This window comes from Somniosus microcephalus, chromosome 29 (assembly GCF_052327205.1).
Source record: "Somniosus microcephalus isolate GS21.2 chromosome 29, FLI_Smic_1.0, whole genome shotgun sequence".
In the NCBI taxonomy this organism is placed as follows: Eukaryota; Metazoa; Chordata; class Chondrichthyes; order Squaliformes; family Somniosidae; genus Somniosus; species Somniosus microcephalus.
In genome coordinates, this window is record NC_141015.1 from 4,488,788 (window position 1) to 4,496,115 (window position 7,328).

Here is a 7,328-nt window from a genome sequence, read left to right on the forward strand (position 1 = left end):
GGGAAGAGAGAGAGAGAGAGAGACTGGGGGGGGAGAGTGAGACGCTGCCGTGCACCTGCTCCCCACAGCTCCATGCCGCCACCGCCGCACCAGCCTTTACTAAGATGGCGGCGGTAGTGACACTCGGCTGAGGCCCACCCCTCCAGCCTTCACAAAGATGGCGGCGATCGGGGGCCGCTTCTTGACTGGGGCCGGGAGGTGCCTAGCTCGGGCGTGGGTGTGGAGGAGAGGCCGAGGCTTCGAGCCCTACCTGGAAAAACGGGGAAAGGTAGGAAAATTAATGAGATTAGATAAAAGATTTAGAAAGTAATTAACTTTTTAAAAAACAATATGTGTTTTAAAAGCAACTTTTTTTTTAAAGACGCAGAAAGCGGGAAAAAGCAATGAAAAGTTTGGAATCAAGATGGCGGCGACTCACCTCGGTTCAGAACGATAAGGCCCGCCCACACACGCACCGATTGGTCGACCATCAGGTCACCGAAGCGTAGGATTGGTCAATCGTCCTGTCACTCGACTGTAGGAGGGCCCGCCCGCACCCGCCAGGAACCCGGCGTACGATTGGTCGACCTCGACTTCACTCTATTGCTAATCAGCGGATAATGAGATGCTAATGAGCAGAATTTTGAACGTTTTTTGTTGTCCGGCCGAAATGTAAATACGCTTACGACCGTTTTGGAATCGTAAGCTTTCTTTTGATGTAATGCACGCGTAGGTACGCTCTATAACTTTCGAGTGTATAGCCGGACAGACGCACACCGAAGGACAGACAGACAGATAGACAGACAGACAGACAGACAGACAGATGTATCCATTTATATATATGCTATAACTGTCACTTTATGTTATACTAGCTGGAGTGCCCGGCAGTGCCGAGGGTCTTTTGAGGGCATGTTGTTGTTGGAAGAGAGAGAGAGAGCGACTGGGGGGAAGAGAGAGAGCGTCTGGGGGGAAGAGAGAGAGCGACTGCGGGGAAGAGAGAGAGCAACTGCGGGGAAGAGAGAGAGCGACTGCGGGGAAGAGAAAGAGCGACTGGGGGGAAGAGAGAGAGTGACTGGGGGGAAGAGAGAGAGCGACTGGGGGGAAGAGAGAGAGCGACGGGGGAAGAGAGAGCGCGACTGGGGGGAAGGGGAGGGGAGGGGGAAGGGAGGGGAGGAGGGGGGAAGGAGGGGGGAAAGAGGGGGGGAATGGGGGGAGGGGGAAGGGAGGGAAGGGGGGAGGGGGTAGGGGTGGAAGAAGGGGAGGAGAAGGGGGGAGAAGGGAGGGGGGGAGGGAGGGGGGGTGGAGGAGGGGGGGAGGAAGGGGAGGAGGGGGAGTCCCCGTGCCCCGCCCCCCGATGTCCCGCCCCCCGATCTCCCGTCCCCCGATCTCCCGATGTCCTGCCCCCCGATCTCCCATCCCCCGATCTCCCATCCGCCGATCTCCTGATGTCCCGCCCCCCGATCTCCCAATGTCCCGCCCCCCGATCTCCCACCCCCGATCTCCCGATGTCCTGCCCCCTGATCTCCCGATGTCCCGCCCCCCGATCTCCCGTCCCCCGATCTCCCGATATCGTGAGCCCCGCCCCACAATGTCCCGAGCCCCGCCCCGCGATGTCCCGAGCCACGCCCCCCGCCCTCCCCGAGCACCAGCCTCCCGCTCTCCGGAGCCCCGCCCTCCTGAGCTGGTTTCAAGACCGCCGATTGCGGCTGTGAGAGACGGCCGGCGGGCCCGGTTGCCGGGGTAACCCTTCCCGCTCTCCAAGACCCACCCGAGATCCGCACTCCCGAGAGCCCCGCCCCTCCACCAGAGCTGAGCGGGCAACAGAGAGAAACGCCATGTCTCAGCTGCTCCTGCTGCGTGCGCACCCTGTGTATGTCCCGTGACCCTCGTGGCTGACGCTGTTGCCCCGGGTAACGTGCCACCGGGGGGGGGGGGTAGCTTAGCAGAAGCCGTGGGACAATTACCTAGCTCGGGCGTGGCTGGGCAGGAGAGGCCCAGGCTTTGAGGCCGAGGTTCTGAGGCCTTACAAAAATGGGGAAAGGTAGGAAAAAGAATCTTCAGGTTAGAGAAAATATTTACAAATGAATGAAGTTTTTTTTTAAACAATTTAATAAAAGCAATTTTTTTTGCTGGAAATATATATTTGAAAAGAAAGCCGCAGAAAGCGGGTAAAAGAATGGAAGCAAGGTGGCGGCTACTCACCTCGGTTCAGAACGATAAGGCCTGCCCACACACGCAGGTCACCAAAGTGTAGGTTTGGTCAATCGTCCCGTCACTCAACTGTAGGAGGGCCCGCCCGCACGTGCCAGGAACCCGGCGTACGATTGGTCGACCTCGAGGTCACTCTGTCGCTAATGAGCGGATAATGAGATGCTAATGAGTGGAATTTTGAACGTTTTTTGGATACCACGGGCGCAATTTTTGTCCGGCCGAAACGTAAATACGCTTACGACTGTTTTGGAATGGTAAGCTTTCTTTTGACGTAATGCACGCGTAGGTACGCTCTATAACTTTTGAGTGCATAGCCGGACAGACGCACACTGAAGGACAGACAGACAGACAGACAGATAGACAGGCAGCCAGACAGACAGACAGATGTATCCGTTTATATAAATAGACTAGCTGAAGTGCCCGGCGGTGCCGAGGGTCTTTTGAGGGCATGTTGTTGTTGGAAGAGAGAGAGAGAGCAACTGCGGGGAAGAGAGAGACCGACTGGGGGGAAGAGAGAGAGCGACTGGGGGGAAGAGAGAGAGCGACTGGGGGGAAGAGAGAGAGCGACTGGGGGGGAAGAGAGGTTGCAACTGGGGGGAAGAGAGAGAGCGACGGGGGGGAAGAGAGAGAGAGCGACTGGGGGGGAAGAGAGAGAGAGAGCGACTGGGGGGAAGAGAGAAAGAGAGCGACGGGGGGGAAGAGAGAGAGAGAGTGACTGGGGGGGAAGAGAGAGAGAGAGTGATGGGGAAGAGAGAGAGAGCGACTGGGGGGAAGAGAGAGACCGACTGGGGGGGGAGGGGGGGAGTGGAGGGGGGAGGGGGAGGGTGGGAGGGGAGGGGGGAGAGGGAGTGGGGGAAGTGGAAGGGGGGAGGAGTGGGGGAAGGGGAAGGGGGTGGAGTGGGGAGGGAGTGGGGGAGAGGGAGCGGGAGTGGGGGAAGGGGGAGGAGTGGGGGAACGGGAAGGGGGAGGAGTGGGGGGGGGAGGAGGGGAGGGGGGAGTGGGGAAGGGGAAGTGGGGAAGAGAGACAGAGAGCGACGGGGGGGAAGAGAGAGAGAGAACGACTGGGGGGAAGTGAGAGAGAGAGCGACAGGGGGAAGGGAGCGAGAGCGACTGGGGGGAAGAGAGAGAGAGAGCGACTGGGGGGGAACAGAGAGAGAGAGTGACTGCGGGGGAAGAGAGAGAGCGCCTGGGGGGGAAGAGAGAGAGAGAGCGACTGGGGGGGAAGAGAGAGAGAGAGCGACTGGGGGGAAGAGAGAGAGAGAGCGACTGGGGGGGAAGAGAGAGAGAGAGCGACTGGGGGGAAGAGAGAGAGCGACTGGGGGGGGAGGGGGAGTGAGTGGAGGTGGGAGGGGGAGTGGGGGAAGGGGGGAGGAGTGGGGGAAGGGGGAGGAGTGGGGAGGGAGGGGGAGAGGGGGAAGGGGGGGAGTGGGGAAAGGGGAAGGGGGAGGAGTGGGGGAAGGGGAAGGCGGAGGAGTGGGGGAAGGGGAAGGGGGGATTGGGGGGAGGGAGAGGTGGAGGGGGAGTGGGGGAAGGGGGGGAGTGGGGGAAGGGGAAGGGGGAGGAGTGGGGGAAGGGGAAGGGGGAGGAGTGGGGGGGAGGAGGGGGAGGGGGAGTGGGGGATGGGGACGGGGGGGCAATGAGGGGGAGGGAGGAGGGGGATGGGGGAGGCAGGGGGGGAAGGGGGATGGAGGGGGAGGGGGAGGGAGGAGGGGGAGGGTGGGGGAAGGGGAGGGGAGGTAGGTGGGGGAAGGGGGAGGGAGGGAGGAGGGTGAAGGGGGAGGGAGGGGGGAGGGCAGGGAAGCGGAAGGGGAGGGGGGAAAGGGTGAAGGGGGGAGGGAAGGGGAGGGGGGGAGGGGAGAGAGGGGGAGGGGAGGGGAGGGAGGGGAAGGGAGAGGAGAGGGAGGGGGAAGGGGAGGGGGGAAGGGAGAGGGGGAAGAGGGGGGAGGGAAGGGGGGAGGGGAGGGTGGGAGGGGTGGGGGAGGGGAGAGAGTGAAGAGGTGGGTGGGGAGGGGGAGGGAAGGGAGGGTGGGGAGGGGAGGGGGATGGGGAGGGGAGGGGGGATTGGGAGGGGGGAAGGGGGGTTGGGGAGGGGGAGGGTAGCGTAAGGGGGTGGGGCGGAGGGGAAGGGGGGTGGGGGAGGGAGGAGGGGGATGGGGGAGGCAGGGGGGGAAGGGGGATGGAGGGGGAGGGGGAGGGAGGAGGGGGAGGGTGGGGGAAGGGGAGGGGAGGTAGGTGGGGGAAGGGGGAGGGAGGGAGGAGGGGGAAGGGGGAGGGAGGGAGGAGGGGGAAGGGGGAGCGAGGGGGAGGGGAGAGAGGGGGGAGGGGAGGGGAGGGAGGGGAAGGGAGAGGAGAGGGAGGGGGAAGGGGAGGGGGGAAGGGAGAGGGGGAAGAGGGGGAGGGAAGGGGGGAGGGGAGGGTGGGAGGGGTGGGGGGGAGGGGAGAGAGTGAAGAGGTGGGTGGGGAGGGGGAGGGAAGGGAGGGTGGGGAGGGGAGGGGGATGGGGAGGGGAGGGGGGATTGGGAGGGGGGAAGGGGGGTTGGGGAGGGGGAGGGTAGCGGGAGGGGAGGGTAAGGGGGTGGGGCGGAGGGGAAGGGGGGTGGGGAGGGAGGGGAAGGAGGGGGGTGCTGCCAGACTTGGGCCCTGACAATAAATCCCCAAAAAACCAAAGTCCTTGTGTTCCAGCAAAGATCCAAACATCAGGGACCCAAAATAAATTTCACAGTAGGAACAACCAAAATTGAACAAACCACTAACTACACATACTTGGGCTTAAAAATCAGTTCTACGGGAAACTTCAAACTGGCTGTGAATGAACTGAAAGAGAAAGCAAGAAGGGCTTTCTATGCCATCAAAAAATCAATCCAAATAGAAATCCCAATTAGCATTTGGCTCAAAATTTTCAAATCAGTAATTGAACCAATTGCACTCTATGGCAGTGAGGTATGGGGACCGCTAACTCAACAAGAATTTGCAAAATGGGACAAACACCCAATTGAGATCCTACATGCAGAATTCTGTAAAAGTATCCTCCGGACTCAAAGGAAAACAGTAAACAATGCATGCAGGGCGGAACTAGGCCAATATCCATTAATAATCACTATCCAAAAAAGAGCCACCAAATTTTGGAATCACCTACAAATGAGCAATCCCCAATGCTATCACTACGACGCCCTGAAATGCCAAGAGCTGACCATAAAGAAGAATACCCTCAGTCAACTAGTCCTGGGACTCAGTGAAGTAACTACTAACAATACTAACAATAACCAGCCCCAGGACAGTGACAGGGTAACACAAAGAATTCGACCCAACACAATCGTCGCTAAGCAAAAGGAAAAATATCTGACATATTGGGCAGAAACAACAAAAACCCAAAGCAAACTCAATTGCTACTTGGCCCTAAACAGACAATACAACATAGCTGATTACCTGACCATGGTAAAGGATAACAAACTGAGAAGAACCTTGACAAGGTACAGACTTAGCGAACATAGCCTAGCGATCGAAAAAGGCAGACACAGGCAGACCAGGCTGCCAAGAGAGGACAGGATATGCTCTCACTGCAGTCAGGGAGTGGTGGAGACAGAGATGCACTTCCTCACAGCTTGTGGAAAATATCAGGGCATCAGGGAGAATTTCTACCAAAAATTCTCACAAATATGCCCTGATTTCAGAAATCTGAATGACAACCAAAAACTCCCATTCCTACTGGGAGAGGAGAGAAGCTGTGTAACGCTGGCGGCGCACTATGTTGCAGCTTGCCATGAACAGAGGGACAACCAGTAAGCTAAGAAAAAAATATATATAAACAATGCGAATGTATATTTATACACTCAGGGATATACCTGTTTATACACTGTATGAATAGAACTGCGTTTATGTGCTGAACCATAAATGTATTTTGATGCTTTGGCAACATAAGATGTATCTTATCATGCCAATAAAGCGATTTAAATTGTAAAAAAAAATTGGGTGGGTACGGGAGGGGGAAGGTGGGTGGGGAGTGGGGTGGAAGGGGTGTGGGGGGTCTGGGGGGGAAGGGGGTTGGGGAGGGGGGGAAGGGGCTGTAGGGGGGAAGTGGGTGTGGGGTGGTGAGTGTGGGTGGTGGGGGGTGTGGGAGGGTGTGGGGGGGAGGGGGAAGAGGGTGTGGGGGGGAGGGAGGTGTGGGGGGGAAGGGTGGTTGGGGGGAAGGGGGTGTGGGGGTGGAAAGGGAGTGGGGAGATAAACTTAAAGTACAGGAAACTTTGTGTTATCCGGCACCCACGGGACCGAGCTGCTGCCTTGTCTGAAGTATTCTCCAGAGTTAATGTTGAGACATACGGAGGTTCTTATCTCTGTATTTAACAACAAACACTGTTGCTTAGCAACAGCTTCTAAACATTCAGGTGTGGCCCTAAAGCTCTGTAGCTAAAGCTGCTGCTATAGCTACAGACCTTGCAAAGCTTGACTGTTCAAAGAAAGCAAAAAAAACAAAAAAAATAAAAAACAGCTGCTGATTTTTGCCGGTGGCTCCAGATTGCCGGATAGCTCACCTCCGGATAGCACAAAGTTTCCTGTACTTATAAAATATTTTTGGTAAATCTTTCTATAACATACACTTTACAACCTCACCAATCTTTTCATTAAAAAAGGGGTGCTCACCTGTCAGTGTGTTGTATCACAAACAATGGCCGCCGCTTGCTTTTCAGTTGGAAAAATTAGGCCCCGCCCACCCAGTCGATTGTCTGTCTCGGTCACCAGGACCCGATTTGGAGCACAGAAGCCCCACCCACTCTATGTTCCTGTACTAAGATGGCCACGCATGCACTCTGTTACACACTGAATCAAAATGGCGTCGCACTGAAACTTTTCGCCCTCCTTGTCAAAGATGGCTGCCATTAACCTGGGGCTGTCAGCAGAAAAAAATTTCCTCAGCTGCAAACACAGGATCTTCAGATTATTATTTGGGGCTTGCGACCTACCGCAGTTGCTTATGAAGCCTCCCCACCTACTGACCCCGGGAATGGAGCTGAGGCAGCACACCCTCTGCCCTCTGCCAGTGTTTGTCTCTGTCTAGGCCAGGAGCCTGGGTCTAGAGTTGGAGAAGCCTAGGCCCCGGGCCTGGAAAAACGGTGAAAGGTAGGAGAATTATAGAGCTTAGA